This window comes from Pungitius pungitius, unplaced genomic scaffold (assembly GCF_949316345.1).
Source record: "Pungitius pungitius unplaced genomic scaffold, fPunPun2.1 scaffold_29, whole genome shotgun sequence".
NCBI lineage: Eukaryota > Metazoa > Chordata > Actinopteri > Perciformes > Gasterosteidae > Pungitius > Pungitius pungitius.
In genome coordinates, this window is record NW_026909812.1 from 233,464 (window position 1) to 254,267 (window position 20,804).

At 45.6% G+C, this 20,804-nt stretch overlaps 45 non-coding genes across 45 annotated transcripts; all 45 read right to left on the bottom strand.

The window, feature by feature from the left end:
* Positions 1 to 203: 203 nt before the first annotated feature.
* On the bottom strand, positions 204 to 322 carry LOC134111719 (5S ribosomal RNA). The gene has a single exon (XR_009945063.1). It is a non-coding gene; the product is annotated as a 5S ribosomal RNA (ribosomal RNA).
* A 339-nt stretch (positions 323 to 661) lies between these two features.
* On the bottom strand, positions 662 to 780 carry LOC134111358 (5S ribosomal RNA). Its single transcript, XR_009944741.1, has one exon. It is a non-coding gene; the product is annotated as a 5S ribosomal RNA (ribosomal RNA).
* A 344-nt stretch (positions 781 to 1,124) lies between these two features.
* On the bottom strand, positions 1,125 to 1,243 carry LOC134111162 (5S ribosomal RNA). The gene has a single exon (XR_009944545.1). It is a non-coding gene; the product is annotated as a 5S ribosomal RNA (ribosomal RNA).
* Positions 1,244 to 1,582: 339 nt separating this feature from the next.
* LOC134111359 (5S ribosomal RNA) lies at positions 1,583 to 1,701 on the bottom strand. Its single transcript, XR_009944742.1, has one exon. It is a non-coding gene; the product is annotated as a 5S ribosomal RNA (ribosomal RNA).
* Positions 1,702 to 2,045: 344 nt separating this feature from the next.
* LOC134111721 (5S ribosomal RNA) lies at positions 2,046 to 2,164 on the bottom strand. The gene has a single exon (XR_009945065.1). It is a non-coding gene; the product is annotated as a 5S ribosomal RNA (ribosomal RNA).
* Positions 2,165 to 2,503: 339 nt separating this feature from the next.
* LOC134111360 (5S ribosomal RNA) lies at positions 2,504 to 2,622 on the bottom strand. Its single transcript, XR_009944743.1, has one exon. It is a non-coding gene; the product is annotated as a 5S ribosomal RNA (ribosomal RNA).
* Positions 2,623 to 2,966: 344 nt separating this feature from the next.
* Positions 2,967 to 3,085, bottom strand: LOC134111722 (5S ribosomal RNA). The gene has a single exon (XR_009945066.1). It is a non-coding gene; the product is annotated as a 5S ribosomal RNA (ribosomal RNA).
* A 339-nt stretch (positions 3,086 to 3,424) lies between these two features.
* LOC134111361 (5S ribosomal RNA) lies at positions 3,425 to 3,543 on the bottom strand. Its single transcript, XR_009944744.1, has one exon. It is a non-coding gene; the product is annotated as a 5S ribosomal RNA (ribosomal RNA).
* A 344-nt stretch (positions 3,544 to 3,887) lies between these two features.
* LOC134111723 (5S ribosomal RNA) lies at positions 3,888 to 4,006 on the bottom strand. Its single transcript, XR_009945067.1, has one exon. It is a non-coding gene; the product is annotated as a 5S ribosomal RNA (ribosomal RNA).
* Positions 4,007 to 4,345: 339 nt separating this feature from the next.
* Positions 4,346 to 4,464, bottom strand: LOC134111431 (5S ribosomal RNA). Its single transcript, XR_009944814.1, has one exon. It is a non-coding gene; the product is annotated as a 5S ribosomal RNA (ribosomal RNA).
* A 344-nt stretch (positions 4,465 to 4,808) lies between these two features.
* LOC134111048 (5S ribosomal RNA) lies at positions 4,809 to 4,927 on the bottom strand. The gene has a single exon (XR_009944431.1). It is a non-coding gene; the product is annotated as a 5S ribosomal RNA (ribosomal RNA).
* A 339-nt stretch (positions 4,928 to 5,266) lies between these two features.
* On the bottom strand, positions 5,267 to 5,385 carry LOC134111362 (5S ribosomal RNA). The gene has a single exon (XR_009944745.1). It is a non-coding gene; the product is annotated as a 5S ribosomal RNA (ribosomal RNA).
* A 344-nt stretch (positions 5,386 to 5,729) lies between these two features.
* Positions 5,730 to 5,848, bottom strand: LOC134111164 (5S ribosomal RNA). Its single transcript, XR_009944547.1, has one exon. It is a non-coding gene; the product is annotated as a 5S ribosomal RNA (ribosomal RNA).
* Positions 5,849 to 6,187: 339 nt separating this feature from the next.
* LOC134111364 (5S ribosomal RNA) lies at positions 6,188 to 6,306 on the bottom strand. Its single transcript, XR_009944747.1, has one exon. It is a non-coding gene; the product is annotated as a 5S ribosomal RNA (ribosomal RNA).
* Positions 6,307 to 6,650: 344 nt separating this feature from the next.
* LOC134111154 (5S ribosomal RNA) lies at positions 6,651 to 6,769 on the bottom strand. Its single transcript, XR_009944537.1, has one exon. It is a non-coding gene; the product is annotated as a 5S ribosomal RNA (ribosomal RNA).
* Positions 6,770 to 7,108: 339 nt separating this feature from the next.
* LOC134111365 (5S ribosomal RNA) lies at positions 7,109 to 7,227 on the bottom strand. Its single transcript, XR_009944748.1, has one exon. It is a non-coding gene; the product is annotated as a 5S ribosomal RNA (ribosomal RNA).
* A 344-nt stretch (positions 7,228 to 7,571) lies between these two features.
* LOC134111429 (5S ribosomal RNA) lies at positions 7,572 to 7,690 on the bottom strand. The gene has a single exon (XR_009944812.1). It is a non-coding gene; the product is annotated as a 5S ribosomal RNA (ribosomal RNA).
* Positions 7,691 to 8,034: 344 nt separating this feature from the next.
* LOC134111366 (5S ribosomal RNA) lies at positions 8,035 to 8,153 on the bottom strand. The gene has a single exon (XR_009944749.1). It is a non-coding gene; the product is annotated as a 5S ribosomal RNA (ribosomal RNA).
* A 344-nt stretch (positions 8,154 to 8,497) lies between these two features.
* On the bottom strand, positions 8,498 to 8,616 carry LOC134111724 (5S ribosomal RNA). The gene has a single exon (XR_009945068.1). It is a non-coding gene; the product is annotated as a 5S ribosomal RNA (ribosomal RNA).
* Positions 8,617 to 8,955: 339 nt separating this feature from the next.
* On the bottom strand, positions 8,956 to 9,074 carry LOC134111432 (5S ribosomal RNA). Its single transcript, XR_009944815.1, has one exon. It is a non-coding gene; the product is annotated as a 5S ribosomal RNA (ribosomal RNA).
* Positions 9,075 to 9,418: 344 nt separating this feature from the next.
* On the bottom strand, positions 9,419 to 9,537 carry LOC134111725 (5S ribosomal RNA). The gene has a single exon (XR_009945069.1). It is a non-coding gene; the product is annotated as a 5S ribosomal RNA (ribosomal RNA).
* Positions 9,538 to 9,876: 339 nt separating this feature from the next.
* LOC134111367 (5S ribosomal RNA) lies at positions 9,877 to 9,995 on the bottom strand. The gene has a single exon (XR_009944750.1). It is a non-coding gene; the product is annotated as a 5S ribosomal RNA (ribosomal RNA).
* A 344-nt stretch (positions 9,996 to 10,339) lies between these two features.
* On the bottom strand, positions 10,340 to 10,458 carry LOC134111726 (5S ribosomal RNA). Its single transcript, XR_009945070.1, has one exon. It is a non-coding gene; the product is annotated as a 5S ribosomal RNA (ribosomal RNA).
* A 339-nt stretch (positions 10,459 to 10,797) lies between these two features.
* LOC134111368 (5S ribosomal RNA) lies at positions 10,798 to 10,916 on the bottom strand. The gene has a single exon (XR_009944751.1). It is a non-coding gene; the product is annotated as a 5S ribosomal RNA (ribosomal RNA).
* A 344-nt stretch (positions 10,917 to 11,260) lies between these two features.
* Positions 11,261 to 11,379, bottom strand: LOC134111165 (5S ribosomal RNA). The gene has a single exon (XR_009944548.1). It is a non-coding gene; the product is annotated as a 5S ribosomal RNA (ribosomal RNA).
* A 339-nt stretch (positions 11,380 to 11,718) lies between these two features.
* LOC134111369 (5S ribosomal RNA) lies at positions 11,719 to 11,837 on the bottom strand. Its single transcript, XR_009944752.1, has one exon. It is a non-coding gene; the product is annotated as a 5S ribosomal RNA (ribosomal RNA).
* Positions 11,838 to 12,181: 344 nt separating this feature from the next.
* On the bottom strand, positions 12,182 to 12,300 carry LOC134111727 (5S ribosomal RNA). The gene has a single exon (XR_009945071.1). It is a non-coding gene; the product is annotated as a 5S ribosomal RNA (ribosomal RNA).
* Positions 12,301 to 12,639: 339 nt separating this feature from the next.
* LOC134111370 (5S ribosomal RNA) lies at positions 12,640 to 12,758 on the bottom strand. Its single transcript, XR_009944753.1, has one exon. It is a non-coding gene; the product is annotated as a 5S ribosomal RNA (ribosomal RNA).
* Positions 12,759 to 13,102: 344 nt separating this feature from the next.
* On the bottom strand, positions 13,103 to 13,221 carry LOC134111728 (5S ribosomal RNA). The gene has a single exon (XR_009945072.1). It is a non-coding gene; the product is annotated as a 5S ribosomal RNA (ribosomal RNA).
* Positions 13,222 to 13,560: 339 nt separating this feature from the next.
* On the bottom strand, positions 13,561 to 13,679 carry LOC134111371 (5S ribosomal RNA). Its single transcript, XR_009944754.1, has one exon. It is a non-coding gene; the product is annotated as a 5S ribosomal RNA (ribosomal RNA).
* Positions 13,680 to 14,023: 344 nt separating this feature from the next.
* On the bottom strand, positions 14,024 to 14,142 carry LOC134111166 (5S ribosomal RNA). The gene has a single exon (XR_009944549.1). It is a non-coding gene; the product is annotated as a 5S ribosomal RNA (ribosomal RNA).
* A 339-nt stretch (positions 14,143 to 14,481) lies between these two features.
* Positions 14,482 to 14,600, bottom strand: LOC134111372 (5S ribosomal RNA). Its single transcript, XR_009944755.1, has one exon. It is a non-coding gene; the product is annotated as a 5S ribosomal RNA (ribosomal RNA).
* Positions 14,601 to 14,944: 344 nt separating this feature from the next.
* Positions 14,945 to 15,063, bottom strand: LOC134111167 (5S ribosomal RNA). Its single transcript, XR_009944550.1, has one exon. It is a non-coding gene; the product is annotated as a 5S ribosomal RNA (ribosomal RNA).
* A 339-nt stretch (positions 15,064 to 15,402) lies between these two features.
* On the bottom strand, positions 15,403 to 15,521 carry LOC134111373 (5S ribosomal RNA). Its single transcript, XR_009944756.1, has one exon. It is a non-coding gene; the product is annotated as a 5S ribosomal RNA (ribosomal RNA).
* Positions 15,522 to 15,865: 344 nt separating this feature from the next.
* Positions 15,866 to 15,984, bottom strand: LOC134111729 (5S ribosomal RNA). The gene has a single exon (XR_009945073.1). It is a non-coding gene; the product is annotated as a 5S ribosomal RNA (ribosomal RNA).
* A 339-nt stretch (positions 15,985 to 16,323) lies between these two features.
* LOC134111375 (5S ribosomal RNA) lies at positions 16,324 to 16,442 on the bottom strand. The gene has a single exon (XR_009944758.1). It is a non-coding gene; the product is annotated as a 5S ribosomal RNA (ribosomal RNA).
* A 344-nt stretch (positions 16,443 to 16,786) lies between these two features.
* On the bottom strand, positions 16,787 to 16,905 carry LOC134111730 (5S ribosomal RNA). Its single transcript, XR_009945074.1, has one exon. It is a non-coding gene; the product is annotated as a 5S ribosomal RNA (ribosomal RNA).
* Positions 16,906 to 17,244: 339 nt separating this feature from the next.
* On the bottom strand, positions 17,245 to 17,363 carry LOC134111376 (5S ribosomal RNA). The gene has a single exon (XR_009944759.1). It is a non-coding gene; the product is annotated as a 5S ribosomal RNA (ribosomal RNA).
* Positions 17,364 to 17,707: 344 nt separating this feature from the next.
* Positions 17,708 to 17,826, bottom strand: LOC134111168 (5S ribosomal RNA). The gene has a single exon (XR_009944551.1). It is a non-coding gene; the product is annotated as a 5S ribosomal RNA (ribosomal RNA).
* A 339-nt stretch (positions 17,827 to 18,165) lies between these two features.
* Positions 18,166 to 18,284, bottom strand: LOC134111377 (5S ribosomal RNA). Its single transcript, XR_009944760.1, has one exon. It is a non-coding gene; the product is annotated as a 5S ribosomal RNA (ribosomal RNA).
* A 344-nt stretch (positions 18,285 to 18,628) lies between these two features.
* On the bottom strand, positions 18,629 to 18,747 carry LOC134111732 (5S ribosomal RNA). Its single transcript, XR_009945076.1, has one exon. It is a non-coding gene; the product is annotated as a 5S ribosomal RNA (ribosomal RNA).
* Positions 18,748 to 19,086: 339 nt separating this feature from the next.
* Positions 19,087 to 19,205, bottom strand: LOC134111378 (5S ribosomal RNA). The gene has a single exon (XR_009944761.1). It is a non-coding gene; the product is annotated as a 5S ribosomal RNA (ribosomal RNA).
* Positions 19,206 to 19,549: 344 nt separating this feature from the next.
* LOC134111733 (5S ribosomal RNA) lies at positions 19,550 to 19,668 on the bottom strand. Its single transcript, XR_009945077.1, has one exon. It is a non-coding gene; the product is annotated as a 5S ribosomal RNA (ribosomal RNA).
* Positions 19,669 to 20,007: 339 nt separating this feature from the next.
* LOC134111379 (5S ribosomal RNA) lies at positions 20,008 to 20,126 on the bottom strand. The gene has a single exon (XR_009944762.1). It is a non-coding gene; the product is annotated as a 5S ribosomal RNA (ribosomal RNA).
* A 344-nt stretch (positions 20,127 to 20,470) lies between these two features.
* Positions 20,471 to 20,589, bottom strand: LOC134111170 (5S ribosomal RNA). Its single transcript, XR_009944553.1, has one exon. It is a non-coding gene; the product is annotated as a 5S ribosomal RNA (ribosomal RNA).
* Between the last annotated feature and the right edge of the window lie 215 nt (positions 20,590 to 20,804).

Consider the following 20,804-nt stretch of genomic DNA (forward strand, 5'->3'; position numbering starts at 1 on the left):
TCTAACATGTTGGGTTAGCACCTGTATTTCAACGGCTAAATTACAAACAACAGTATGCCAATCGTAAATGTTGACCAACACTAATTTAGCAATCATGAAACGGAATCATTTTGGATAATATTGTCTAATTTCCTTTCATATCCAACGTTAAAACAGGTGTACAATCTGCGGCGCTCGGCGGCTTTCGGAGAGAGAAGTGAAAAAGCTTACGGCACCTGGGATTCCCAGGCGGTCTTCCATCCAGGTACTAACCAGGCCCTGCTCTGCTTAGCTTCCGAGATCAGACGAGATCGGGCGGAACCAGAGAGGTATGGCCGTAAGCTGCTTTTTATCTTTTTCCTAATCCTTTATAATGCGTCAATGAATTATGACACGCCAGCCGTTGGCATCTTTGTGTGGGTTAAATAAGGGTATGCAAAGAAGGCTGTGACATCCCATGCCGAAAATTGGATGGACTAGAGAAGACCCGCCCAGGGGTCCCAGCCAATCGGTGAATGGCCATTGCAGTCCCCGCCACCTCAAATGGCCTGACGATGGTACGGACGTAAGCCACCTTTCATCTTCTTCCTATTGCATCTCTTCTACCATGTGAAATTTTTTTTACAATTGTGTAGGTGTACAATTTACGGCGCTGGGCGGCTTTCGGAGAGAGAAGTGAAAAAGCTTACGGCACCTGGGATTCCCAGGCGGTCTTCCATCCAGGTACTAACCAGGCCCTGCTCTGCTTAGCTTCCGAGATCAGACGAGATCGGGCGGAACCAGAGAGGTATGGACGTAAGCTGCTTTTCATCTTTTTCCTAATCCTTTAAAACGTGTCAAAGATAATCAGAAGTTTCTTTTTCTAAAATTGAAGCAGTTCTTAGCATTGGCAAGAGAGGTTCCTAAAGCCTGAAGGTAACTTTACTTTTCTTCACTGGCAATTCTAACATGTTGGGTTAGCACCTGTATTTCAACGGCTAAATTACAAACAACAGTATGCCAATCGTAAATGTTGACCAACACTAATTTAGCAATCATGAAACGGAATCATTTTGGATAATATTGTCTAATTTCCTTTCATATCCAACGTTAAAACAGGTGTACAATCTGCGGCGCTCGGCGGCTTTCGGAGAGAGAAGTGAAAAAGCTTACGGCACCTGGGATTCCCAGGCGGTCTTCCATCCAGGTACTAACCAGGCCCTGCTCTGCTTAGCTTCCGAGATCAGACGAGATCGGGCGGAACCAGAGAGGTATGGCCGTAAGATGCTTTTTATCTTTTTCCTAATCCTTTATAATGCGTCAATGAATTATGACACGCCTGCCGTTGGCATCTTTGTGTGGGTTAAATAAGGGTATGCAAAGAAGGCTGTGACATCCCATGCCGAAAATTGGATGGACTAGAGAAGACCCGCCCAGGGGTCCCAGCCAATCGGTGAATGGCCATTGCAGTCCCCGCCACCTCAAATGGCCTGACGATGGTACGGACGTAAGCCACCTTTCATCTTCTTCCTATTGCATCTCTTCTACCATGTGAAATTTTTTTTACAATTGTGTAGGTGTACAATTTACGGCGCTGGGCGGCTTTCGGAGAGAGAAGTGAAAAAGCTTACGGCACCTGGGATTCCCAGGCGGTCTTCCATCCAGGTACTAACCAGGCCCTGCTCTGCTTAGCTTCCGAGATCAGACGAGATCGGGCGGAACCAGAGAGGTATGGACGTAAGCTGCTTTTCATCTTTTTCCTAATCCTTTAAAACGTGTCAAAGATAATCAGAAGTTTCTTTTTCTAAAATTGAAGCAGTTCTTAGCATTGGCAAGAGAGGTTCCTAAAGCCTGAAGGTAACTTTACTTTTCTTCACTGGCAATTCTAACATGTTGGGTTAGCACCTGTATTTCAACGGCTAAATTACAAACAACAGTATGCCAATCGTAAATGTTGACCAACACTAATTTAGCAATCATGAAACGGAATCATTTTGGATAATATTGTCTAATTTCCTTTCATATCCAACGTTAAAACAGGTGTACAATCTGCGGCGCTCGGCGGCTTTCGGAGAGAGAAGTGAAAAAGCTTACGGCACCTGGGATTCCCAGGCGGTCTTCCATCCAGGTACTAACCAGGCCCTGCTCTGCTTAGCTTCCGAGATCAGACGAGATCGGGCGGAACCAGAGAGGTATGGCCGTAAGCTGCTTTTTATCTTTTTCCTAATCCTTTATAATGCGTCAATGAATTATGACACGCCTGCCGTTGGCATCTTTGTGTGGGTTAAATAAGGGTATGCAAAGAAGGCTGTGACATCCCATGCCGAAAATTGGATGGACTAGAGAAGACCCGCCCAGGAGTCCCAGCCAATCGGTGAATGGCCATTGCAGTCCCCGCCACCTCAAATGGCCTGACGATGGTATGGACGTAAGCCACCTTTCATCTTCTTCCTATTGCATCTCTTCTACAATGTGAATTTTTTTTTACAATTGTGTAGGTGTACAATCTACGGCGCTGGGCGGCTTTCAGAGAGAGAAGTGAAAAAGCTTACGGCACCTGGGATTCCCAGGCGGTCTTCCATCCAGGTACTAACCAGGCCCTGCTCTGCTTAGCTTCCGAGATCAGACGAGATCGGGCGGAACCAGAGAGGTATGGACGTAAGCTGCTTTTCATCTTTTTCCTAATCCTTTAAAACGTGTCAAAGATAATCAGAAGTTTCTTTTTCTAAAATTGAAGCAGTTCTTAGCATTGGCAAGAGAGGTTCCTAAAGCCTGAAGGTAACTTTACTTTTCTTCACTGGCAATTCTAACATGTTGGGTTAGCACCTGTATTTCAACGGCTAAATTACAAACAACAGTATGCCAATCGTAAATGTTGACCAACACTAATTTAGCAATCATGAAACGGAATCATTTTGGATAATATTGTCTAATTTCCTTTCATATCCAACGTTAAAACAGGTGTACAATCTGCGGCGCTCGGCGGCTTTCGGAGAGAGAAGTGAAAAAGCTTACGGCACCTGGGATTCCCAGGCGGTCTTCCATCCAGGTACTAACCAGGCCCTGCTCTGCTTAGCTTCCGAGATCAGACGAGATCGGGCGGAACCAGAGAGGTATGGCCGTAAGCTGCTTTTTATCTTTTTCCTAATCCTTTATAATGCGTCAATGAATTATGACACGCCAGCCGTTGGCATCTTTGTGTGGGTTAAATAAGGGTATGCAAAGAAGGCTGTGACATCCCATGCCGAAAATTGGATGGACTAGAGAAGACCCGCCCAGGAGTCCCAGCCAATCGGTGAATGGCCATTGCAGTCCCCGCCACCTCAAATGGCCTGACGATGGTACGGACGTAAGCCACCTTTCATCTTCTTCCTATTGCATCTCTTCTACCATGTGAATTTTTTTTTACAATTGTGTAGGTGTACAATTTACGGCGCTGGGCGGCTTTCGGAGAGAGAAGTGAAAAAGCTTACGGCACCTGGGATTCCCAGGCGGTCTTCCATCCAGGTACTAACCAGGCCCTGCTCTGCTTAGCTTCCGAGATCAGACGAGATCGGGCGGAACCAGAGAGGTATGGACGTAAGCTGCTTATCATCTTTTTCCTAATCCTTTAAAACGTGTCAAAGATAATCAGAAGTTTCTTTTTCTAAAATTGAAGCAGTTCTTAGCATTGGCAAGAGAGGTTCCTAAAGCCTGAAGGTAACTTTACTTTTCTTCACTGGCAATTCTAACATGTTGGGTTAGCACCTGTATTTCAACGGCTAAATTACAAACAACAGTATGCCAATCGTAAATGTTGACCAACACTAATTTAGCAATCATGAAACGGAATCATTTTGGATAATATTGTCTAATTTCCTTTCATATCCAACGTTAAAACAGGTGTACAATCTGCGGCGCTCGGCGGCTTTCGGAGAGAGAAGTGAAAAAGCTTACGGCACCTGGGATTCCCAGGCGGTCTTCCATCCAGGTACTAACCAGGCCCTGCTCTGCTTAGCTTCCGAGATCAGACGAGATCGGGCGGAACCAGAGAGGTATGGCCGTAAGCTGCTTTTTATCTTTTTCCTAATCCTTTATAATGCGTCAATGAATTATGACACGCCTGCCGTTGGCATCTTTGTGTGGGTTAAATAAGGGTATGCAAAGAAGGCTGTGACATCCCATGCCGAAAATTGGATGGACTAGAGAAGACCCGCCCAGGAGTCCCAGCCAATCGGTGAATGGCCATTGCAGTCCCCGCCACCTCAAATGGCCTGACGATGGTATGGACGTAAGCCACCTTTCATCTTCTTCCTATTGCATCTCTTCTACAATGTGAATTTTTTTTTACAATTGTGTAGGTGTACAATCTACGGCGCTGGGCGGCTTTCAGAGAGAGAAGTGAAAAAGCTTACGGCACCTGGGATTCCCAGGCGGTCTTCCATCCAGGTACTAACCAGGCCCTGCTCTGCTTAGCTTCCAAGATCAGACGAGATCGGGCGGAACCAGAGAGGTATGGACGTAAGCTGCTTTTCATCTTTTTCCTAATCCTTTAAAACGTGTCAAAGATAATCAGAAGTTTCTTTTTCTAAAATTGAAGCAGTTGTTAGCATTGGCAAGAGAGGTTCCTAAAGCCTGAAGGTAACTTTACTTTTCTTCACTGGCAATTCTAACATGTTGGGTTAGCACCTGTATTTCAACGGCTAAATTACAAACAACAGTATGCCAATCGTAAATGTTGACCAACACTAATTTAGCAATCATGAAACGGAATCATTTTGGATAATATTGTCTAATTTCCTTTCATATCCAACGTTAAAACAGGTGTACAATCTGCGGCGCTCGGCGGCTTTCGGAGAGAGAAGTGAAAAAGCTTACGGCACCTGGGATTCCCAGGCGGTCTTCCATCGAGGTACTAACCAGGCCCTGCTCTGCTTAGCTTCCGAGATCAGACGAGATCGGGCGGAACCAGAGAGGTATGGCCGTAAGCTGCTTTTTATCTTTTTCCTAATCCTTTATAATGCGTCAATGAATTATGACACGCCAGCCGTTGGCATCTTTGTGTGGGTTAAATAAGGGTATGCAAAGAAGGCTGTGACATCCCATGCCGAAAATTGGATGGACTAGAGAAGACCCGCCCAGGGGTCCCAGCCAATCGGTGAATGGCCATTGCAGTCCCCGCCACCTCAAATGGCCTGACGATGGTACGGACGTAAGCCACCTTTCATCTTCTTCCTATTGCATCTCTTCTACCATGTGAAATTTTTTTTACAATTGTGTAGGTGTACAATTTACGGCGCTGGGCGGCTTTCGGAGAGAGAAGTGAAAAAGCTTACGGCACCTGGGATTCCCAGGCGGTCTTCCATCCAGGTACTAACCAGGCCCTGCTCTGCTTAGCTTCCGAGATCAGACGAGATCGGGCGGAACCAGAGAGGTATGGACGTAAGCTGCTTTTCATCTTTTTCCTAATCCTTTAAAACGTGTCAAAGATAATCAGAAGTTTCTTTTTCTAAAATTGAAGCAGTTCTTAGCATTGGCAAGAGAGGTTCCTAAAGCCTGAAGGTAACTTTACTTTTCTTCACTGGCAATTCTAACATGTTGGGTTAGCACCTGTATTTCAACGGCTAAATTACAAACAACAGTATGCCAATCGTAAATGTTGACCAACACTAATTTAGCAATCATGAAACGGAATGATTTTGGATAATATTGTCTAATTTCCTTTCATATCCAACGTTAAAACAGGTGTACAATCTGCGGCGCTCGGCGGCTTTCGGAGAGAGAAGTGAAAAAGCTTACGGCACCTGGGATTCCCAGGCGGTCTTCCATCCAGGTACTAACCAGGCCCTGCTCTGCTTAGCTTCCGAGATCAGACGAGATCGGGCGGAACCAGAGAGGTATGGCCGTAAGATGCTTTTTATCTTTTTCCTAATCCTTTATAATGCGTCAATGAATTATGACACGCCTGCCGTTGGCATCTTTGTGTGGGTTAAATAAGGGTATGCAAAGAAGGCTGTGACATCCCATGCCGAAAATTGGATGGACTAGAGAAGACCCGCCCAGGGGTCCCAGCCAATCGGTGAATGGCCATTGCAGTCCCCGCCACCTCAAATGGCCTGACGATGGTACGGACGTAAGCCACCTTTCATCTTCTTCCTATTGCATCTCTTCTACCATGTGAAATTTTTTTTACAATTGTGTAGGTGTACAATTTACGGCGCTGGGCGGCTTTCGGAGAGAGAAGTGAAAAAGCTTACGGCACCTGGGATTCCCAGGCGGTCTTCCATCCAGGTACTAACCAGGCCCTGCTCTGCTTAGCTTCCGAGATCAGACGAGATCGGGCGGAACCAGAGAGGTATGGACGTAAGCTGCTTTTCATCTTTTTCCTAATCCTTTAAAACGTGTCAAAGATAATCAGAAGTTTCTTTTTCTAAAATTGAAGCAGTTGTTAGCATTGGCAAGAGAGGTTCCTAAAGCCTGAAGGTAACTTTACTTTTCTTCACTGGCAATTCTAACATGTTGGGTTAGCACCTGTATTTCAACGGCTAAATTACAAACAACAGTATGCCAATCGTAAATGTTGACCAACACTAATTTAGCAATCATGAAACGGAATCATTTTGGATAATATTGTCTAATTTCCTTTCATATCCAACGTTAAAACAGGTGTACAATCTGCGGCGCTCGGCGGCTTTCGGAGAGAGAAGTGAAAAAGATTACGGCACCTGGGATTCCCAGGCGGTCTTCCATCCAGGTACTAACCAGGCCCTGCTCTGCTTAGCTTCCGAGATCAGACGAGATCGGGCGGAACCAGAGAGGTATGGCCGTAAGCTGCTTTTTATCTTTTTCCTAATCCTTTATAATGCGTCAATGAATTATGACACGCCAGCCGTTGGCATCTTTGTGTGGGTTAAATAAGGGTATGCAAAGAAGGCTGTGACATCCCATGCCGAAAATTGGATGGACTAGAGAAGACCCGCCCAGGGGTCCCAGCCAATCGGTGAATGGCCATTGCAGTCCCCGCCACCTCAAATGGCCTGACGATGGTACGGACGTAAGCCACCTTTCATCTTCTTCCTATTGCATCTCTTCTACCATGTGAAATTTTTTTTACAATTGTGTAGGTGTACAATTTACGGCGCTGGGCGGCTTTCGGAGAGAGAAGTGAAAAAGCTTACGGCACCTGGGATTCCCAGGCGGTCTTCCATCCAGGTACTAACCAGGCCCTGCTCTGCTTAGCTTCCGAGATCAGACGAGATCGGGCGGAACCAGAGAGGTATGGACGTAAGCTGCTTTTCATCTTTTTCCTAATCCTTTAAAACGTGTCAAAGATAATCAGAAGTTTCTTTTTCTAAAATTGAAGCAGTTCTTAGCATTGGCAAGAGAGGTTCCTAAAGCCTGAAGGTAACTTTACTTTTCTTCACTGGCAATTCTAACATGTTGGGTTAGCACCTGTATTTCAACGGCTAAATTACAAACAACAGTATGCCAATCGTAAATGTTGACCAACACTAATTTAGCAATCATGAAACGGAATCATTTTGGATAATATTGTCTAATTTCCTTTCATATCCAACGTTAAAACAGGTGTACAATCTGCGGCGCTCGGCGGCTTTCGGAGAGAGAAGTGAAAAAGCTTACGGCACCTGGGATTCCCAGGCGGTCTTCCATCCAGGTACTAACCAGGCCCTGCTCTGCTTAGCTTTCGAGATCAGACGAGATCGGGCGGAACCAGAGAGGTATGGACGTAAGCTGCTTTTCATCTTTTTCCTAATCCTTTAAAACGTGTCAAAGATAATCAGAAGTTTCTTTTTCTAAAATTGAAGCAGTTCTTAGCATTGGCAAGAGAGGTTCCTAAAGCCTGAAGGTAACTTTACTTTTCTTCACTGGCAATTCTAACATGTTGGGTTAGCACCTGTATTTCAACGGCTAAATTACAAACAACAGTATGCCAATCGTAAATGTTGACCAACACTAATTTAGCAATCATGAAACGGAATCATTTTGGATAATATTGTCTAATTTCCTTTCATATCCAACGTTAAAACAGGTGTACAATCTGCGGCGCTCGGCGGCTTTCGGAGAGAGAAGTGAAAAAGCTTACGGCACCTGGGATTCCCAGGCGGTCTTCCATCCAGGTACTAACCAGGCCCTGCTCTGCTTAGCTTCCGAGATCAGACGAGATCGGGCGGAACCAGAGAGGTATGGACGTAAGCTGCTTTTCATCTTTTTCCTAATCCTTTAAAACGTGTCAAAGATAATCAGAAGTTTCTTTTTCTAAAATTGAAGCAGTTCTTAGCATTGGCAAGAGAGGTTCCTAAAGCCTGAAGGTAACTTTACTTTTCTTCACTGGCAATTCTAACATGTTGGGTTAGCACCTGTATTTCAACGGCTAAATTACAAACAACAGTATGCCAATCGTAAATGTTGACCAACACTAATTTAGCAATCATGAAACGGAATCATTTTGGATAATATTGTCTAATTTCCTTTCATATCCAACGTTAAAACAGGTGTACAATCTGCGGCGCTCGGCGGCTTTCGGAGAGAGAAGTGAAAAAGCTTACGGCACCTGGGATTCCCAGGCGGTCTTCCATCCAGGTACTAACCAGGCCCTGCTCTGCTTAGCTTCCGAGATCAGACGAGATCGGGCGGAACCAGAGAGGTATGGCCGTAAGCTGCTTTTTATCTTTTTCCTAATCCTTTATAATGCGTCAATGAATTATGACACGCCTGCCGTTGGCATCTTTGTGTGGGTTAAATAAGGGTATGCAAAGAAGGCTGTGACATCCCATGCCGAAAATTGGATGGACTAGAGAAGACCCGCCCAGGAGTCCCAGCCAATCGGTGAATGGCCATTGCAGTCCCCGCCACCTCAAATGGCCTGACGATGGTATGGACGTAAGCCACCTTTCATCTTCTTCCTATTGCATCTCTTCTACAATGTGAATTTTTTTTTACAATTGTGTAGGTGTACAATCTACGGCGCTGGGCGGCTTTCAGAGAGAGAAGTGAAAAAGCTTACGGCACCTGGGATTCCCAGGCGGTCTTCCATCCAGGTACTAACCAGGCCCTGCTCTGCTTAGCTTCCAAGATCAGACGAGATCGGGCGGAACCAGAGAGGTATGGACGTAAGCTGCTTTTCATCTTTTTCCTAATCCTTTAAAACGTGTCAAAGATAATCAGAAGTTTCTTTTTCTAAAATTGAAGCAGTTCTTAGCATTGGCAAGAGAGGTTCCTAAAGCCTGAAGGTAACTTTACTTTTCTTCACTGGCAATTCTAACATGTTGGGTTAGCACCTGTATTTCAACGGCTAAATTACAAACAACAGTATGCCAATCGTAAATGTTGACCAACACTAATTTAGCAATCATGAAACGGAATGATTTTGGATAATATTGTCTAATTTCCTTTCATATCCAACGTTAAAACAGGTGTACAATCTGCGGCGCTCGGCGGCTTTCGGAGAGAGAAGTGAAAAAGCTTACGGCACCTGGGATTCCCAGGCGGTCTTCCATCCAGGTACTAACCAGGCCCTGCTCTGCTTAGCTTCCGAGATCAGACGAGATCGGGCGGAACCAGAGAGGTATGGCCGTAAGCTGCTTTTTATCTTTTTCCTAATCCTTTATAATGCGTCAATGAATTATGACACGCCTGCCGTTGGCATCTTTGTGTGGGTTAAATAAGGGTATGCAAAGAAGGCTGTGACATCCCATGCCGAAAATTGGATGGACTAGAGAAGACCCGCCCAGGAGTCCCAGCCAATCGGTGAATGGCCATTGCAGTCCCCGCCACCTCAAATGGCCTGACGATGGTACGGACGTAAGCCACCTTTCATCTTCTTCCTATTGCATCTCTTCTACAATGTGAAATTTTTTTTACAATTGTGTAGGTGTACAATCTACGGCGCTGGGCGGCTTTCAGAGAGAGAAGTGAAAAAGCTTACGGCACCTGGGATTCCCAGGCGGTCTTCCATCCAGGTACTAACCAGGCCCTGCTCTGCTTAGCTTCCGAGATCAGACGAGATCGGGCGGAACCAGAGAGGTATGGACGTAAGCTGCTTTTCATCTTTTTCCTAATCCTTTAAAACGTGTCAAAGATAATCAGAAGTTTCTTTTTCTAAAATTGAAGCAGTTGTTAGCATTGGCAAGAGAGGTTCCTAAAGCCTGAAGGTAACTTTACTTTTCTTCACTGGCAATTCTAACATGTTGGGTTAGCACCTGTATTTCAACGGCTAAATTACAAACAACAGTATGCCAATCGTAAATGTTGACCAACACTAATTTAGCAATCATGAAACGGAATCATTTTGGATAATATTGTCTAATTTCCTTTCATATCCAACGTTAAAACAGGTGTACAATCTGCGGCGCTCGGCGGCTTTCGGAGAGAGAAGTGAAAAAGCTTACGGCACCTGGGATTCCCAGGCGGTCTTCCATCCAGGTACTAACCAGGCCCTGCTCTGCTTAGCTTCCGAGATCAGACGAGATCGGGCGGAACCAGAGAGGTATGGCCGTAAGCTGCTTTTTATCTTTTTCCTAATCCTTTATAATGCGTCAATGAATTATGACACGCCAGCCGTTGGCATCTTTGTGTGGGTTAAATAAGGGTATGCAAAGAAGGCTGTGACATCCCATGCCGAAAATTGGATGGACTAGAGAAGACCCGCCCAGGGGTCCCAGCCAATCGGTGAATGGCCATTGCAGTCCCCGCCACCTCAAATGGCCTGACGATGGTACGGACGTAAGCCACCTTTCATCTTCTTCCTATTGCATCTCTTCTACCATGTGAAATTTTTTTTACAATTGTGTAGGTGTACAATTTACGGCGCTGGGCGGCTTTCGGAGAGAGAAGTGAAAAAGCTTACGGCACCTGGGATTCCCAGGCGGTCTTCCATCCAGGTACTAACCAGGCCCTGCTCTGCTTAGCTTCCGAGATCAGACGAGATCGGGCGGAACCAGAGAGGTATGGACGTAAGCTGCTTTTCATCTTTTTCCTAATCCTTTAAAACGTGTCAAAGATAATCAGAAGTTTCTTTTTCTAAAATTGAAGCAGTTCTTAGCATTGGCAAGAGAGGTTCCTAAAGCCTGAAGGTAACTTTACTTTTCTTCACTGGCAATTCTAACATGTTGGGTTAGCACCTGTATTTCAACGGCTAAATTACAAACAACAGTATGCCAATCGTAAATGTTGACCAACACTAATTTAGCAATCATGAAACGGAATCATTTTGGATAATATTGTCTAATTTCCTTTCATATCCAACGTTAAAACAGGTGTACAATCTGCGGCGCTCGGCGGCTTTCGGAGAGAGAAGTGAAAAAGCTTACGGCACCTGGGATTCCCAGGCGGTCTTCCATCCAGGTACTAACCAGGCCCTGCTCTGCTTAGCTTCCGAGATCAGACGAGATCGGGCGGAACCAGAGAGGTATGGCCGTAAGATGCTTTTTATCTTTTTCCTAATCCTTTATAATGCGTCAATGAATTATGACACGCCTGCCGTTGGCATCTTTGTGTGGGTTAAATAAGGGTATGCAAAGAAGGCTGTGACATCCCATGCCGAAAATTGGATGGACTAGAGAAGACCCGCCCAGGGGTCCCAGCCAATCGGTGAATGGCCATTGCAGTCCCCGCCACCTCAAATGGCCTGACGATGGTACGGACGTAAGCCACCTTTCATCTTCTTCCTATTGCATCTCTTCTACCATGTGAAATTTTTTTTACAATTGTGTAGGTGTACAATTTACGGCGCTGGGCGGCTTTCGGAGAGAGAAGTGAAAAAGCTTACGGCACCTGGGATTCCCAGGCGGTCTTCCATCCAGGTACTAACCAGGCCCTGCTCTGCTTAGCTTCCGAGATCAGACGAGATCGGGCGGAACCAGAGAGGTATGGACGTAAGCTGCTTTTCATCTTTTTCCTAATCCTTTAAAACGTGTCAAAGATAATCAGAAGTTTCTTTTTCTAAAATTGAAGCAGTTCTTAGCATTGGCAAGAGAGGTTCCTAAAGCCTGAAGGTAACTTTACTTTTCTTCACTGGCAATTCTAACATGTTGGGTTAGCACCTGTATTTCAACGGCTAAATTACAAACAACAGTATGCCAATCGTAAATGTTGACCAACACTAATTTAGCAATCATGAAACGGAATCATTTTGGATAATATTGTCTAATTTCCTTTCATATCCAACGTTAAAACAGGTGTACAATCTGCGGCGCTCGGCGGCTTTCGGAGAGAGAAGTGAAAAAGCTTACGGCACCTGGGATTCCCAGGCGGTCTTCCATCCAGGTACTAACCAGGCCCTGCTCTGCTTAGCTTCCGAGATCAGACGAGATCGGGCGGAACCAGAGAGGTATGGCCGTAAGCTGCTTTTTATCTTTTTCCTAATCCTTTATAATGCGTCAATGAATTATGACACGCCAGCCGTTGGCATCTTTGTGTGGGTTAAATAAGGGTATGCAAAGAAGGCTGTGACATCCCATGCCGAAAATTGGATGGACTAGAGAAGACCCGCCCAGGAGTCCCAGCCAATCGGTGAATGGCCATTGCAGTCCCCGCCACCTCAAATGGCCTGACGATGGTACGGACGTAAGCCACCTTTCATCTTCTTCCTATTGCATCTCTTCTACCATGTGAATTTTTTTTTACAATTGTGTAGGTGTACAATTTACGGCGCTGGGCGGCTTTCGGAGAGAGAAGTGAAAAAGCTTACGGCACCTGGGATTCCCAGGCGGTCTTCCATCCAGGTACTAACCAGGCCCTGCTCTGCTTAGCTTCCGAGATCAGACGAGATCGGGCGGAACCAGAGAGGTATGGACGTAAGCTGCTTTTCATCTTTTTCCTAATCCTTTAAAACGTGTCAAAGATAATCAGAAGTTTCTTTTTCTAAAATTGAAGCAGTTCTTAGCATTGGCAAGAGAGGTTCCTAAAGCCTGAAGGTAACTTTACTTTTCTTCACTGGCAATTCTAACATGTTGGGTTAGCACCTGTATTTCAACGGCTAAATTACAAACAACAGTATGCCAATCGTAAATGTTGACCAACACTAATTTAGCAATCATGAAACGGAATCATTTTGGATAATATTGTCTAATTTCCTTTCATATCCAACGTTAAAACAGGTGTACAATCTGCGGCGCTCGGCGGCTTTCGGAGAGAGAAGTGAAAAAGCTTACGGCACCTGGGATTCCCAGGCGGTCTTCCATCCAGGTACTAACCAGGCCCTGCTCTGCTTAGCTTCCGAGATCAGACGAGATCGGGCGGAACCAGAGAGGTATGGCCGTAAGCTGCTTTTTATCTTTTTCCTAATCCTTTATAATGCGTCAATGAATTATGACACGCCAGCCGTTGGCATCTTTGTGTGGGTTAAATAAGGGTATGCAAAGAAGGCTGTGACATCCCATGCCGAAAATTGGATGGACTAGAGAAGACCCGCCCAGGAGTCCCAGCCAATCGGTGAATGGCCATTGCAGTCCCCGCCACCTCAAATGGCCTGACGATGGTACGGACGTAAGCCACCTTTCATCTTCTTCCTATTGCATCTCTTCTACCATGTGAATTTTTTTTTACAATTGTGTAGGTGTACAATTTACGGCGCTGGGCGGCTTTCGGAGAGAGAAGTGAAAAAGCTTACGGCACCTGGGATTCCCAGGCGGTCTTCCATCCAGGTACTAACCAGGCCCTGCTCTGCTTAGCTTCCGAGATCAGACGAGATCGGGCGGAACCAGAGAGGTATGGACGTAAGCTGCTTTTCATCTTTTTCCTAATCCTTTAAAACGTGTCAAAGATAATCAGAAGTTTCTTTTTCTAAAATTGAAGCAGTTCTTAGCATTGGCAAGAGAGGTTCCTAAAGCCTGAAGGTAACTTTACTTTTCTTCACTGGCAATTCTAACATGTTGGGTTAGCACCTGTATTTCAACGGCTAAATTACAAACAACAGTATGCCAATCGTAAATGTTGACCAACACTAATTTAGCAATCATGAAACGGAATCATTTTGGATAATATTGTCTAATTTCCTTTCATATCCAACGTTAAAACAGGTGTACAATCTGCGGCGCTCGGCGGCTTTCGGAGAGAGAAGTGAAAAAGCTTACGGCACCTGGGATTCCCAGGCGGTCTTCCATCCAGGTACTAACCAGGCCCTGCTCTGCTTAGCTTCCGAGATCAGACGAGATCGGGCGGAACCAGAGAGGTATGGCCGTAAGATGCTTTTTATCTTTTTCCTAATCCTTTATAATGCGTCAATGAATTATGACACGCCTGCCGTTGGCATCTTTGTGTGGGTTAAATAAGGGTATGCAAAGAAGGCTGTGACATCCCATGCCGAAAATTGGATGGACTAGAGAAGACCCGCCCAGGGGTCCCAGCCAATCGGTGAATGGCCATTGCAGTCCCCGCCACCTCAAATGGCCTGACGATGGTACGGACGTAAGCCACCTTTCATCTTCTTCCTATTGCATCTCTTCTACCATGTGAAATTTTTTTTACAATTGTGTAGGTGTACAATTTACGGCGCTGGGCGGCTTTCGGAGAGAGAAGTGAAAAAGCTTACGGCACCTGGGATTCCCAGGCGGTCTTCCATCCAGGTACTAACCAGGCCCTGCTCTGCTTAGCTTCCGAGATCAGACGAGATCGGGCGGAACCAGAGAGGTATGGACGTAAGCTGCTTTTCATCTTTTTCCTAATCCTTTAAAACGTGTCAAAGATAATCAGAAGTTTCTTTTTCTAAAATTGAAGCAGTTCTTAGCATTGGCAAGAGAGGTTCCTAAAGCCTGAAGGTAACTTTACTTTTCTTCACTGGCAATTCTAACATGTTGGGTTAGCACCTGTATTTCAACGGCTAAATTACAAACAACAGTATGCCAATCGTAAATGTTGACCAACACTAATTTAGCAATCATGAAACGGAATCATTTTGGATAATATTGTCTAATTTCCTTTCATATCCAACGTTAAAACAGGTGTACAATCTGCGGCGCTCGGCGGCTTTCGGAGAGAGAAGTGAAAAAGCTTACGGCACCTGGGATTCCCAGGCGGTCTTCCATCCAGGTACTAACCAGGCCCTGCTCTGCTTAGCTTCCGAGATCAGACGAGATCGGGCGGAACCAGAGAGGTATGGCCGTAAGATGCTTTTTATCTTTTTCCTAATCCTTTATAATGCGTCAATGAATTATGACACGCCTGCCGTTGGCATCTTTGTGTGGGTTAAATAAGGGTATGCAAAGAAGGCTGTGACATCCCATGCCGAAAATTGGATGGACTAGAGAAGACCCGCCCAGGGGTCCCAGCCAATCGGTGAATGGCCATTGCAGTCCCCGCCACCTCAAATGGCCTGACGATGGTACGGACGTAAGCCACCTTTCATCTTCTTCCTATTGCATCTCTTCTACCATGTGAAATTTTTTTTACAATTGTGTAGGTGTACAATTTACGGCGCTGGGCGGCTTTCGGAGAGAGAAGTGAAAAAGCTTACGGCACCTGGGATTCCCAGGCGGTCTTCCATCCAGGTACTAACCAGGCCCTGCTCTGCTTAGCTTCCGAGATCAGACGAGATCGGGCGGAACCAGAGAGGTATGGACGTAAGCTGCTTTTCATCTTTTTCCTAATCCTTTAAAACGTGTCAAAGATAATCAGAAGTTTCTTTTTCTAAAATTGAAGCAGTTGTTAGCATTGGCAAGAGAGGTTCCTAAAGCCTGAAGGTAACTTTACTTTTCTTCACTGGCAATTCTAACATGTTGGGTTAGCACCTGTATTTCAACGGCTAAATTACAAACAACAGTATGCCAATCGTAAATGTTGACCAACACTAATTTAGCAATCATGAAACGGAATCATTTTGGATAATATTGTCTAATTTCCTTTCATATCCAACGTTAAAACAGGTGTACAATCTGCGGCGCTCGGCGGCTTTCGGAGAGAGAAGTGAAAAAGCTTACGGCACCTGGGATTCCCAGGCGGTCTTCCATCCAGGTACTAACCAGGCCCTGCTCTGCTTAGCTTCCGAGATCAGACGAGATCGGGCGGAACCAGAGAGGTATGGCCGTAAGCTGCTTTTTATCTTTTTCCTAATCCTTTATAATGCGTCAATGAATTATGACACGCCAGCCGTTGGCATCTTTGTGTGGGTTAAATAAGGGTATGCAAAGAAGGCTGTGACATCCCATGCCGAAAATTGGATGGACTAGAGAAGACCCGCCCAGGGGTCCCAGCCAATCGGTGAATGGCCATTGCAGTCCCCGCCACCTCAAATGGCCTGACGATGGTACGGACGTAAGCCACCTTTCATCTTCTTCCTATTGCATCTCTTCTACCATGTGAATTTTTTTTTACAATTGTGTAGGTGTACAATTTACGGCGCTGGGCGGCTTTCGGAGAGAGAAGTGAAAAAGCTTACGGCACCTGGGATTCCCAGGCGGTCTTCCATCCAGGTACTAACCAGGCCCTGCTCTGCTTAGCTTCCGAGATCAGACGAGATCGGGCGGAACCAGAGAGGTATGGACGTAAGCTGCTTTTCATCTTTTTCCTAATCCTTTAAAACGTGTCAAAGATAATCAGAAGTTTCTTTTTCTAAAATTGAAGCAGTTCTTAGCATTGGCAAGAGAGGTTCCTAAAGCCTGAAGGTAACTTTACTTTTCTTCACTGGCAATTCTAACATGTTGGGTTAGCACCTGTATTTCAACGGCTAAATTACAAACAACAGTATGCCAATCGTAAATGTTGACCAACACTAATTTAGCAATCATGAAACGGAATCATTTTGGATAATATTGTCTAATTTCCTTTCATATCCAACGTTAAAACAGGTGTACAATCTGCGGCGCTCGGCGGCTTTCGGAGAGAGAAGTGAAAAAGCTTACGGCACCTGGGATTCCCAGGCGGTCTTCCATCCAGGTACTAACCAGGCCCTGCTCTGCTTAGCTTCCGAGATCAGACGAGATCGGGCGGAACCAGAGAGGTATGGCCGTAAGCTGCTTTTTATCTTTTTCCTAATCCTTTATAATGCGTCAATGAATTATGACACGCCAGCCGTTGGCATCTTTGTGTGGGTTAAATAAGGGTATGCAAAGAAGGCTGTGACATCCCATGCCGAAAATTGGATGGACTAGAGAAGACCCGCCCAGGGGTCCCAGCCAATCGGTGAATGGCCATTGCAGTCCCCGCCACCTCAAATGGCCTGACGATGGTACGGACGTAAGCCACCTTTCATCTTCTTCCTATTGCATCTCTTCTACCATGTGAAATTTTTTTTACAATTGTGTAGGTGTACAATTTACGGCGCTGGGCGGCTTTCGGAGAGAGAAGTGAAAAAGCTTACGGCACCTGGGATTCCCAGGCGGTCTTCCATCCAGGTACTAACCAGGCCCTGCTCTGCTTAGCTTCCGAGATCAGACGAGATCGGGCGGAACCAGAGAGGTATGGACGTAAGCTGCTTTTCATCTTTTTCCTAATCCTTTAAAACGTGTCAAAGATAATCAGAAGTTTCTTTTTCTAAAATTGAAGCAGTTCTTAGCATTGGCAAGAGAGGTTCCTAAAGCCTGAAGGTAACTTTACTTTTCTTCACTGGCAATTCTAACATGTTGGGTTAGCACCTGTATTTCAACGGCTAAATTACAAACAACAGTATGCCAATCGTAAATGTTGACCAACACTAATTTAGCAATCATGAAACGGAATCATTTTGGATAATATTGTCTAATTTCCTTTCATATCCAACGTTAAAACAGGTGTACAATCTGCGGCGCTCGGCGGCTTTCGGAGAGAGAAGTGAAAAAGCTTACGGCACCTGGGATTCCCAGGCGGTCTTCCATCCAGGTACTAACCAGGCCCTGCTCTGCTTAGCTTCCGAGATCAGACGAGATCGGGCGGAACCAGAGAGGTATGGCCGTAAGATGCTTTTTATCTTTTTCCTAATCCTTTATAATGCGTCAATGAATTATGACACGCCTGCCGTTGGCATCTTTGTGTGGGTTAAATAAGGGTATGCAAAGAAGGCTGTGACATCCCATGCCGAAAATTGGATGGACTAGAGAAGACCCGCCCAGGGGTCCCAGCCAATCGGTGAATGGCCATTGCAGTCCCCGCCACCTCAAATGGCCTGACGATGGTACGGACGTAAGCCACCTTTCATCTTCTTCCTATTGCATCTCTTCTACCATGTGAAATTTTTTTTACAATTGTGTAGGTGTACAATTTACGGCGCTGGGCGGCTTTCGGAGAGAGAAGTGAAAAAGCTTACGGCACCTGGGATTCCCAGGCGGTCTTCCATCCAGGTACTAACCAGGCCCTGCTCTGCTTAGCTTCCGAGATCAGACGAGATCGGGCGGAACCAGAGAGGTATGGACGTAAGCTGCTTTTCATCTTTTTCCTAATCCTTTAAAACGTGTCAAAGATAATCAGAAGTTTCTTTTTCTAAAATTGAAGCAGTTGTTAGCATTGGCAAGAGAGGTTCCTAAAGCCTGAAGGTAACTTTACTTTTCTTCACTGGCAATTCTAACATGTTGGGTTAGCACCTGTATTTCAACGGCTAAATTACAAACAACAGTATGCCAATCGTAAATGTTGACCAACACTAATTTAGCAATCATGAAACGGAATCATTTTGGATAATATTGTCTAATTTCCTTTCATATCCAACGTTAAAACAGGTGTACAATCTGCGGCGCTCGGCGGCTTTCGGAGAGAGAAGTGAAAAAGCTTACGGCACCTGGGATTCCCAGGCGGTCTTCCATCCAGGTACTAACCAGGCCCTGCTCTGCTTAGCTTCCGAGATCAGACGAGATCGGGCGGAACCAGAGAGGTATGGCCGTAAGCTGCTTTTTATCTTTTTCCTAATCCTTTATAATGCGTCAATGAATTATGACACGCCAGCCGTTGGCATCTTTGTGTGGGTTAAATAAGGGTATGCAAAGAAGGCTGTGACATCCCATGCCGAAAATTGGATGGACTAGAGAAGACCCGCCCAGGGGTCCCAGCCAATCGGTGAATGGCCATTGCAGTCCCCGCCACCTCAAATGGCCTGACGATGGTACGGACGTAAGCCACCTTTCATCTTCTTCCTATTGCATCTCTTCTACCATGTGAATTTTTTTTTACAATTGTGTAGGTGTACAATTTACGGCGCTGGGCGGCTTTCGGAGAGAGAAGTGAAAAAGCTTACGGCACCTGGGATTCCCAGGCGGTCTTCCATCCAGGTACTAACCAGGCCCTGCTCTGCTTAGCTTCCGAGATCAGACGAGATCGGGCGGAACCAGAGAGGTATGGACGTAAGCTGCTTTTCATCTTTTTCCTAATCCTTTAAAACGTGTCAAAGATAATCAGAAGTTTCTTTTTCTAAAATTGAAGCAGTTCTTAGCATTGGCAAGAGAGGTTCCTAAAGCCTGAAGGTAACTTTACTTTTCTTCACTGGCAATTCTAACATGTTGGGTTAGCACCTGTATTTCAACGGCTAAATTACAAACAACAGTATGCCAATCGTAAATGTTGACCAACACTAATTTAGCAATCATGAAACGGAATCATTTTGGATAATATTGTCTAATTTCCTTTCATATCCAACGTTAAAACAGGTGTACAATCTGCGGCGCTCGGCGGCTTTCGGAGAGAGAAGTGAAAAAGCTTACGGCACCTGGGATTCCCAGGCGGTCTTCCATCCAGGTACTAACCAGGCCCTGCTCTGCTTAGCTTCCGAGATCAGACGAGATCGGGCGGAACCAGAGAGGTATGGCCGTAAGCTGCTTTTTATCTTTTTCCTAATCCTTTATAATGCGTCAATGAATTATGACACGCCAGCCGTTGGCATCTTTGTGTGGGTTAAATAAGGGTATGCAAAGAAGGCTGTGACATCCCATGCCGAAAATTGGATGGACTAGAGAAGACCCGCCCAGGGGTCCCAGCCAATCGGTGAATGGCCATTGCAGTCCCCGCCACCTCAAATGGCCTGACGATGGTACGGACGTAAGCCACCTTTCATCTTCTTCCTATTGCATCTCTTCTACCATGTGAAATTTTTTTTACAATTGTGTAGGTGTACAATTTACGGCGCTGGGCGGCTTTCGGAGAGAGAAGTGAAAAAGCTTACGGCACCTGGGATTCCCAGGCGGTCTTCCATCCAGGTACTAACCAGGCCCTGCTCTGCTTAGCTTCCGAGATCAGACGAGATCGGGCGGAACCAGAGAGGTATGGACGTAAGCTGCTTTTCATCTTTTTCCTAATCCTTTAAAACGTGTCAAAGATAATCAGAAGTTTCTTTTTCTAAAATTGAAGCAGTTCTTAGCATTGGCAAGAGAGGTTCCTAAAGCCTGAAGGTAACTTTACTTTTCTTCACTGGCAATTCTAACATGTTGGGTTAGCACCTGTATTTCAACGGCTAAATTACAAACAACAGTATGCCAATCGTAAATGTTGACCAACACTAATTTAGCAATCATGAAACGGAATCATTTTGGATAATATTGTCTAATTTCCTTTCATATCCAACGTTAAAACAGGTGTACAATCTGCGGCGCTCGGCGGCTTTCGGAGAGAGAAGTGAAAAAGCTTACGGCACCTGGGATTCCCAGGCGGTCTTCCATCCAGGTACTAACCAGGCCCTGCTCTGCTTAGCTTCCGAGATCAGACGAGATCGGGCGGAACCAGAGAGGTATGGCCGTAAGATGCTTTTTATCTTTTTCCTAATCCTTTATAATGCGTCAATGAATTATGACACGCCTGCCGTTGGCATCTTTGTGTGGGTTAAATAAGGGTATGCAAAGAAGGCTGTGACATCCCATGCCGAAAATTGGATGGACTAGAGAAGACCCGCCCAGGGGTCCCAGCCAATCGGTGAATGGCCATTGCAGTCCCCGCCACCTCAAATGGCCTGACGATGG